Genomic DNA, 10,632 nt, shown 5'->3' with positions numbered 1-10,632 from the left:
GAGAAGCTAATGTTGCGTTTATCTCTCTGCATTGAGACTACCTCCAATGATGATGAGCCTTGTTTTTCCAGTTTTTCCTTCACCTGTCTTGACACCTTCACCTCTCCTGACACCTTCACCTGAGGAATCAAGAATGATACGTTTGTGCTTTTTTGTCTCTTTAACAACTGATTTTGCTACTTAAGTGAATCATTGGCATCAAGTTCTACATTAGTGAAACATCTCATACGCAGGGATAAAAGCCTTTGAAGAAAATGAAAATAATGTCCTTTGTCGTCTGTTATTTGTTGCATTTTGCAAATCTTTCCAACAAGTTTGAAAATGTGAATATTTGTCATCTCGTTTGCAAAGTGTCTTCAATTCATGGACAGGAGCTGGGGGTCCTTTTGATCTCAAAAACTGTCGGGGGGCCACAAACATCACAAAACAGGTGCTCAAACTGGACCGTAAAGACTGAGTCTTGTGTGTCAGATGTCTTGCAGCCTCAGAGTTTGTCAGATTAACAGACCTTAAAGAAGCCTGCACTGATATCAAACAGGTAAGGACATAAGAAAGTTACTCCATCACTTTTATGCACCTGACAGTTTCATATGAGTCATTTTTAAAGAAGCACGTACAACAACTGTTTATTTTGTTAGCAGCTTATAAACTGCCTGTCTGCAAATTATTTTTCAGATGTGTGGTTTCTCTGCAGCTTCTTGAGTCTTTTAGAGGAGGAATGGCATGATTTGCATCACAGCGGGGTTCAATTATACCGAGGCTCTTCGTAAATTGAAGTCTCTCCCTCTTCTGTTTGCCAGAAATTGGTGCTTTAAGCGGAAGATGAAATGTGCAGTTTTAAGAAATGTAATTTTATCTTTTCATGTAACAATAACTGTGTTGCTTTGTCACATAAACCCATTAATAGTACAGTGCTAACTGTGTTTCATGCTTTCCATTTCATGAAATCTAATGAAACTGGGTTATTTATGAGCAGATGTAGCCCCCAAAACCCAAAATACAAAACAGCATCAGCTGTGAGTCTGTGAAAACCAGAGCCAGGGATGGGGTGAAGTGCTTCTTCTGGCTATTTGGCTGTTTTTGGGAAGGTTTCACCACATCCTCTGACAAGGTCTGGAAAAAGTTCAAGTCAATTTGTAAATGAGCACAGGAGAAAATTTCATCTTATTTGTAAATGTTTGTTGTTGCATCCACCAAGTTATGTGACGTCTGACGTGTGCTTTGGCCTGGAAGGTCCTTAAGTCGATGTGAAATGGGTCCATGTCAGTCCAGCCTGCAAACGTCGCCCCTTCAATGTAAGGTTGCTGAAGACCGTCCTGAGTGGACTAAAAGGGAAGTTTTACGTAGTTTTTAACAGTGAGAACCTGAAGCTGTGTGGTTTAGGGTGGACACCGTGCTAGGAGGAGGATATGGGAAGTCAGGATGTGCAAAGATAGGAAGACCCTTTTTATGTGTGTATTGTTACTATTTTATGTAAAAAGTATAGTAAAAATAATGTAGTCATCGTGGGTCTTAGTTGCAGAGAAGCGCAACCTCAGAAGAAGAACAACAAAACACTTTTTTTCTCTGTGCCGCTATTTATTTCACAAAAATTAAGCCGCAAATAAAAAAATAAATAATGGGAAATGCCAAGTAAGTACCCCCTTCCTGCTTCTGTAGGATTTAAGAGGGTAAATTACAGGCGGGTGCTGCTAATCATCATCTCTCAACCAAGTGATCATCGGCAGCTGTGCAGACCTCTATCAAAGCATAATGCAGAAAGAGAAGGACATAAGTAATCCTCTTAGAGATGCAACTGAGAAGCAATTCTCCAATGGAAACCGGCTACAAATTTTCCAAGAGTTGGATGTTGTAACGTGATTTTTTCTGATGTCGAACAGTGCAATGCTTAGATTTTCCTAATACTAAGACTGGCTGGGATCAGATTATTAATTATGTTAAACATGCAACAAAAACATGTGTCTTAAAAGACGGACCACTAACTCCTGCAGGGTGAGGATGGAAGGTTCTGCCAAGTAAGTTGTGGAAGATGTGCCCAAAGAAATATGAAGAAGCTGGTAATGATAGAAGTATGATGAGGATTGAAGTGGCAGGTGGGTGGAAAGGGGAAAAGTAAAGTTTCTTTGTTTGTGATGACAGGGGACATGCAGGTGTTTGTGATGACAAAGGAAGCAACAGGAGGAGATGAAAAAGCTGCAGTGGTGAGCCCTAATGGAAGCAAGCAACAAAAAAAAGAAGAAGAAACAAAAAAACTGACATATGTGTGTGGCAGGGTGGAGGAGCTGCAGCCACTCAGGTTGATTGGGGCACAGGTGGCCCCAATCAACCAATCCACCCTGCCTGGCTTGATAAGTCATGGCTGCACAGCAGAAAGGGGCTGCTGCTGCTGGGAGAAGGTTCTGCACGTGTGTCTTGGGTGTGTCTGGAGAAAATAAACGTTCCTGCACTGAAACCTGTGTCCTCTGTCCTGTCGGTCGGCCCCGTAGCACTCGCCGTGCTACACTGGCGCCCAACGTGGGGCCCGACAGGATGGAGGCACTGGCACAGAAACTGGCAGACCTGGCGGCCCTGATCCGGAGCCAGGCGGAGCGGCAGACTGCAGCGCTGGAGACGCTGGCAGCGCAGCAGCCGGCAGGGTGGGGTCGCCCGCCTACTCTGCTCGCAGAGGACCGCCCCTTCACCTTCAGCTACCCGGACGTGCGGCGAGGGGTGCTGGACTGTCCAGGGCGGTCCTCGGAGGACGACTCCTTTTCCTTCACGTGCCCGTACGTGAGGCGAGCGGCGCGGGACCGTCTAGAGAGGCCCTCGGCGGTCCTGGAGGCGCTGGTCCTGGAGGAGGCTGTCCTGGAGGAGGCTGTCCTGGAGGAGGCTGTCCTGGAGGAGGCTGTCCTGGAGGAGGCGGTCCTGGAGGAGGCGGCGGTCCTGGAGGAGGCGGCGGTCCTGGAGGAGGCGGCGATCGAGGAGGCGGCGATCCTGGAGGCGCCGATCCTGGAGGCGGAGACGTCGGTCGCCGGGGCGGTCCTGGACGTGCAAGCTCCAGAGGCGGACCAACGGCTGGAGCAGTGCTGCGTCGGGGAGGGGGTGGTCCTGGACGCGCCGCGGATGCCGTCTGGCCCGAGGCCACCCTGGGCCCAGTCCCGAGAGCTGCGTTCTCGGCGGTCGGCCCGTCGCCGAGGACGACCTCCCGACCGGTCTCTGTGGTCGGCCCGTCGCCGAGGACGACCTCCCGACCGGTCTCTGTGGTCGGCCCGTCGCCGAGGGCGACCTCCCGACCAGCCTCGTCAGCCGGCCAAACCGGGAAGGCCCGGAGGCGCAGTCTGCGGTTCCTGGCTTCCTCTCCCGCTCCGAGGGGGGCGGGGGGGAGTTGGCTCGGCCGGATGGTCCCCGGCCTGAGGTTGGCGATGGGGGTGTGTGGCAGGGTGGAGGAGCTGCAGCCACTCAGGTTGATTGGGGCACAGGTGGCCCCAATCAACCAATCCACCCTGCCTGGCTTGATAAGTCATGGCTGCACAGCAGAAAGGGGCTGCTGCTGCTGGGAGAAGGTTCTGCACGTGTGTCTTGGGTGTGTCTGGAGAAAATAAACGTTCCTGCACTGAAACCTGTGTCCTCTGTCCTGTCGGTCGGCCCCGTAGCACTCGCCGTGCTACAATGTGAAATACATAGTGATTTGAAAAGTAAGTTGTGTTGCGACAAGTTTTTCCGTTTCTGATTGTATTTCTGTAAGTGCCAGGTTCGGTGCCATTGCCAGCTGAGGGGATGATGAGCACGAGGTTATCTGGGGCTCAGCATGGTGTTTGCCTCGCTGCAGATATCTGGATTGTTTCATGTTCGTCGGCACACCGAGGGAGACTTCTTCAGAGTGTTAGATAACATCTGCTCTATTTAAAACACCAACTTTTATCTGAAGTAGAAACAGTTTCGGTCAAATAAACCAGGTTGCTTAACTCGTACGCGCAGGATACGCAGCGAGGAGCAACTGGTTCACTCAGCTGGTGATCTCTTTTCCCCGTATTGCTTTGCGTTTGTCACAGACTATTTCTAACTTGTTTATGGTTGTAGTAACGAACAAAAGGTTTGTACTGATCCTTATGTTTGTTACGTCATCACAAACTAAACACATGAGGCCACTAGTGGGGATAATAGGTATCATGCAGAGGAGTAATGGGAAATAGAAATGGCTTAAATTAAAGAGTTAATACTGAAACAAGACAAAAACTGCTGTTTTATGAAAGAAACCAGTCAGCATTTATGTGTGTTCTGTTAAACGAATCCCATATGGGTTCATCAGCAGGTTCCATGTTGGCCCTCATGTTGGCCCAGTTACCTGGTTTTCAGGTGGGTTTTCATCTTCCCCCTCATTGGTCTACACAGGCTTTCCAGTTGGAGCCCATAATACTGAAGCCAAATGCCATAACCATTCAAAAGCCATAACTTTTGAATGGTTTGATATAAAGAGTCGTGGGTGGTGTCATAGGACTCGGTTTTGAGTCCTTGAACATAATTGGTACAAATTACCCCCCGTCCCTTCTTCTGATTGGTCGATATTTGATAGTCCCTATTCTCTGCCATAACTTTTGAACGGGTTGTGATAAAGACATGTGGGTGGTGTCATCGGACTCGGTATTGAGTACCTGACCTTCATTGGCCTGAATTAGCCCAGCCCCTTCTTCTGATTTGTCAATATTTGATCGTCCCTATTTTCTGGCATAACTTTTGAATGGTTTGACATAAAGACTCGTGGGTGGTGTCATCGGACGTGGTTTTGAGTCCTTGACCATAATTGGTGTAAATTAGCCCAGCCCCTTCTTCTGATTGGTCAATATTTGATAGTCCCTATTTTCTGCTATAACTTTTGAATTGTTTGATATAGAGAGTTGTGGGTGGTGTCATCTGACTCGGTTTTGAGTACTTGACCTTCATTGGCATGAATTAGCCCCCCCCCCCCCCCCCCCCCCTTTTTCTGACTGGTCGATATGTGATAGTTCCGATCAGAGCCGTCTGGGAGATTTGCGAGGCCCTGTACGAAATGGCCGGGGGGGGCCCTCGTGCGAAATTTTTGGGTTTTTCGGGGCGGATCGGATCGGGTGTCTATATCCGCAATTTTAACTCTCCAATTAGCAAAATACTGGATACCTTCCCCTGCCTCATCATCATCTCAGCTTGACTCGACGCCGGGCCCCGCAGCTGCTTGAGACCCAGTCGGATCGGGGATTTTTGTAACAAATTTATCAAACGAGCCTTTCAGAGAGGAATTAAACTCTTCCATTTTCTTTCGTTTTTTTTCTTTTTTCATTCCCTGATGGAAATTACCTGAATCTGTCTCGTTCTCTCGACATTGTGTGACAGTTTGTTACACACTCCACCCGTCTCGATCAGAGCACCTTGTGTCTGCGCTTGGTCTGACACAGTTGTATTGAACAACAGACACGCGCAGCTGCGCAGCGACATAAATCAGCAAGCACATCATTGCACATATATTTATTGATATCCACAGACTAGTACACATTTAGGTCTGTAATGGAACGTGACTGTTGATATTTATATGGGAAAGAAGGAAAACAAAAAAAAAAACGGAAAAAAAAAAAAAAAAAAAAAAAACGGCCCATAGCGCGAGGCCCTTGGGGCACGAGGCCCCGTGCGGTCGCACGGTTCGCACACTCCTTGCGGCGGCCCTGGTTCCGATTTTCTGCTATAACCTTTGAATGGTTTGACATAAAGACTCGTGGGTGGTGTCATCGGACTCAATTTTGAGTCCTTGAACATAATTGCTGCAAATAAGCCCCGCCCCTTCATCTGATTGGTCGATATCTGATAGTTCCTATTTTCTGCCATAACTTTTGTATGGTTTGACATAGAAAGTCGTAGCTGGTGTCATCCGCTAAATGTCCAGGCCTGAAGAATCTACATGCAAGTCATACAAGCACTTCCACTGCAGCATGCCTGAACGTGCACAAGGGTGCAAGGGCCCGTTCATCGCTGCTTGTAGCTTAGCTTTAATTTTTTTTGTCTTCTTCTTTCAGCTACACGGGTTCGGGGTCACCACAGCCAATGTTTTTGGTTATATTTTTTTCTGGGTCTTCTCCTGTCACACTAACCAACTAACCAAACAGCACATAACTTTCACCACATCCAGAAATCATCTCTTTGGCTTATTTTTGTTCCTGCCCAGAAGAATCTTCATTTGTTGAAGAAGAGCCAAATAACTTAAAACTATTTGTCAGTCACATATCAAAATGTACATTCATGGCAAAGAAAAGTAGGCAGCTGGCTGAAACAGAGGATATTCTTGGTTAAAAGTAAAACAGAGCTATCAAACAAACCACAAGACTGACAGTGGGCCTAAGTCTCAATAAATGTTTCAATACATGTACAAAGATAGTCTCAAACCTCTATTTCTAGTATCTAATAAATACAGTATGCCTTCTGGTGGACCTGAACACATCATCAGTGATGTAACCTGGGGTCCTCGGATGTTTCGGGTCACATCAGACACCCTCACCCATGCGACCCCACCATGGTTGTTAAAGCCGTGGCACCAGATGTAACAGCCCTGGGAGAGGCTGCTGGGCATGAGCTCAGAATGTGCTTCCTTTTGCTGAGCACATTGAGCAGTATGGGGTCTCCACCTTATCCCAGGTGAAGAGGTTTGCCGAACTAGGCAGGACATGATCGAATCTGATCAAATCAGGAAGGCAATGCAGTGGGGCTCTGTGCCAGAGATCCAACTAATGGCGAGGCGGGGGGAGGCGTGCCGAGTTGATACTTTTTCTGTATCTATTCTGCTGAGTCGGCCTGCATCTGACGTCATCACACTACAGGCCACCGATTGGTCATGGGGCGGGGCCGTCAGACGTTTGAGTCAGGAGGCGAAAATCAGCGAAAGAGCGACTCGCGACTTCCTCATTTTATTTGACCGGCAATGGGAGCGAAAACGTCTATTTCGTGATCCAACTCTGAGGTGCAGATGTTCATAAACCTGGTGGCTGAGGAGAGAATTAAAAAGGGATGTAGACGGGCGATAAGGAACGACCAGATCCACCAGGAGCTCTGTCACATAGCTGCTCGCGGCTCCCAGCTGACTTTCAGCAGCGCAGAGACGAACAAAATTTAAAAGAAAAGCGTCGCCGCTTGAAGCTTCTTTCACTCTCATTTTTTAACTTGATATCAAACACAAGCCACAGACCCAGCAGCACATTTATCATCTCCTCCAGGTTCTACAGTGTTGTTGTCTTCTTCGTTTATATCTCACATTCAAATACGTCACAGCAGCTTCGCTCCAACCCGCCCACTTCTCATCTGGGTGTCTAAAAACAAACGAGGGCAAGGCGAGTGGAGTCGAGACGAGGTGTGGCGAGTCGAGTCGCGCTGAGTAGGTACTAGTATAAAAGCGCCATAAGTTACTTTCTGGTCCATGAGTTGCTCCTACCACATCCATGCTTCCTGTTCCCTTAAACTGGCCCCTCAGCTTGATCTTTCTTCTTCCAATGCAGCCCTCACCTCTTCCTGAATCTGCCTCTCCCTCTCCTTCCCCTTACTTTCCTTGTGCCAAGTTGTTGGGAACAATCTGCTCTCCCATGGGCCACCATAGAGGGCCATAGAGGGCGATGTTACTGAGACTTTTGGGCAATCCCAACCATATCCTAATAAAGTTCAAAAATAAAATATTAAATAAATATAAAACATTGATATGATAATATTATAATAAATACCATGATAGTAGTAAATTGAAGCAAGTGTTTGCATGACCGCTCTCCACGGCCGTTTAGCCGAGGAGTGTGGTGAAGCAGCACCACATCATACCAGGTGCCCTGTAAGCCATTTGGCATGTTAAAACATTTTTTTTTTTTTTTACACACCCTACTCTTAACCTCTGCTCTCCGCGCTGTACAGTCTCTTGCCAAGAACCACTTAATTTATCGCTCCTTGCAATTTATAGTATGTTTTTTGTTTTGTTTTCATCTTTGTTTTTTTTTTTGTGTTTGCTTCTTGTCTAGATACCTCTGTTACTTGTCCAATATATCCATTCTTTTTCAATGTTTGAACCCAAATTATTAGTTTTGTTTTGTATAAAACCTCCTGAGTCGAGGCTCATAAAAGGGTAGGCATAATAAGCCTTGGCTTCAGCCTATACCTTTTCGGTGCCATTTAATATATTGGACCTTTTTTTTATGTTGTATTATGTTGTATCCAAATGGACCGAAATAAAAAACTCAAAATCAAAAAATCAAATCCTCTAGCAGCTACTGATCGTCCTCTCCAAGATCTCCACAGTGGATATGGGGACCTAATAGACAAGGAGTTGCCAGAGTATCCTTGGTACTGTAGGATGCCATGCTGGTAAATCCAAGCTTTAACCTTGCCTGGTAGCCCAGACTTGTCCACAGATGTTAGCCAACTGTCCAGTTCCTGGCAGGTTGACTGGACCGATGTGAGGTCCTTGACACTGCTGTTCAACACCTTGCCCAAGTTCTTCACTTGGTTCTCTTCGATGTTGGTATTAATGTCCCTGGGATGTAGAATAGGAACATATCCATGACCTAATAGTTTATCAAGTATTGAATTAATATTTTGTTGTAGATAAGCAAAGAGGCCTAAACCCGTCACCTCTCACAATGGAGAACACCAGAGGTCCAGTCTCTAGCGAGGCTGTTAGGGCTCCTTTCCCACCATAAAGCTGACTTTCAATGTCTCAAGAGCCAGTTTCTGTGACCAAGGGTCAGGTTGTTGAGTCCTCTCCTACAGGTGGTGGGCTTGTGTCCTCCATTCATAGGGCCCCATCCTGAAGGGTCCGGTCACTCATGAACACATCCATTCCCCAGGCCAGTCTCCAGGATGGCACCTCAGTAGCCCCCACAAAAGTGCTTCTTGCTTTAACCCCCTCTTATAAGTTTGTTTGAATCACTCTTAGTCTGGCCGTCTTGGCAAAAACCCTACCCAGGATATTTACCCCCATACAACATACATCCTTTGATCATTTGGATACAACAAATCGTCCATAAGGTGACAATTCAAGAAGGAGAATTGTCTTGTGATATATAAACATAAAAATTTGTAAATTATTGGTCTCATTTATGACTGATGTCTCATTAAGGTTTGACACATTCTTACAAAACCTTAGTAATTCCTCAGCCATAAATGAGACCAGGCCCAGTTATGGTGTGGAGCACTGCTGACACCTAGCGGCTGAAATGGTGTCAGCTTCATGGCAGGGTAGTCCATAACCCCTGTCATTAGTGCCACAGTTTAATGTTATATTTCATCTAAAATCTTATCTTAACATGAAGAAATTAAATTATCTGTAGGGGTGTTCATTTCTGTAAAATCATCAGTCCAAACACAGCATAACAAAAGAAGAATACGATCAACAATGCAGAGGTGCAACATTAAAACCTGTTTAAGATAGGACAACTAAAGGGGAAGAATAGACTAAAGTTCATTTCCATGAACAAACAGATAAATAATAACTGCATGGGGGGGCTGATTATATGTTAATGTGTCTTATAGGCTGGTTTTGTGTAAATGTTTGCGTATTGATTGTGTAAGATGTGAGTCTGAGGCAATTTGAAGCAAATTTAAAGGCTATTTTGGTGGTAAATTATTCACTTTACTACCAGCTGCAAATGAATAACTGGAGCCCAGTCATTAAAAATTAAAGGAGGTCTAATTTAATGTCCCAGACAGCCGCTGGGTCTAAATTGGCCTTGTAGTAGTAAAGGACGTCTATTGCTGCCAGAATATGTAATATAAATCGACTACACAAATCTAAGGTGTGCCAAAGCCTTGAAGTCGTGCCAAAGTTAGTACGCCCTCTTTTAATTCTAAATATTTTTTTTGAATCTGGTTATTTAAAAATTAATTTGATTAAATAGAGTCTTACGTTAATACCAAGTCCCCCTCGTGAACGGGCTACAGTCATAGTGCATTTGGTCCAGGTTCAAATCCTGGCCCCTGGGCCCTATCCACTATCCACTATCTTCTGAGTTCCACACTCATTTTTTCACATTTTTGCATAGTGACATAACTTTTTAAGAAATTATGATAAGTCTGTCTCAATCAACAATAGCTACAATAACACAATATCTGCAGATGGAGTTATTTTAGTAAGTTTTAAAAGCTGATTGATTTATCAAGTGATGTTTGAACATGAGTTAATTGTTCAGGTATAGTTTCAAGACAAAAAAAAACTTGTAATCACTTTTAACAGCCTCAGTTTTCCAAACATTTTGTATATAAATGAGGAAACTTAAATATTTGTTTATTTATTTTAAAATCAAAAGTGAATAAGCCAAGTTTGTGAAAAGTATTGTAACGAAGTAATAATAATAATGATTTACTAATACTTGACCATGGAAAATCAGACATTGCTTTTGAATTATGGTTCAACAGAATAATTTTAAATTTGTGTGATTTTCATTAACTTATTTCTATAAATGTTGTCAATTTCACGTTATTCCCGTTATTTTTGTGGGTTTTGCAAAAAATTTGCGAATATTGATCATCTCCAGGTATATCGACCCAGTAGACGGCTGATTGGAAACCTGTCATTTTATCTCCCCCCACCCACTTATCAGACTGTACGCTTGTTAAGTACGTCCTGCTTCCTAGTTTCCGTGCAAACATCAGCCTAAATCT

This window comes from Cololabis saira, chromosome 14 (assembly GCF_033807715.1).
Source record: "Cololabis saira isolate AMF1-May2022 chromosome 14, fColSai1.1, whole genome shotgun sequence".
Taxonomy (NCBI): Eukaryota; Metazoa; Chordata; class Actinopteri; order Beloniformes; family Belonidae; genus Cololabis; species Cololabis saira.
This window is presented reverse-complemented; position numbering follows the sequence as displayed.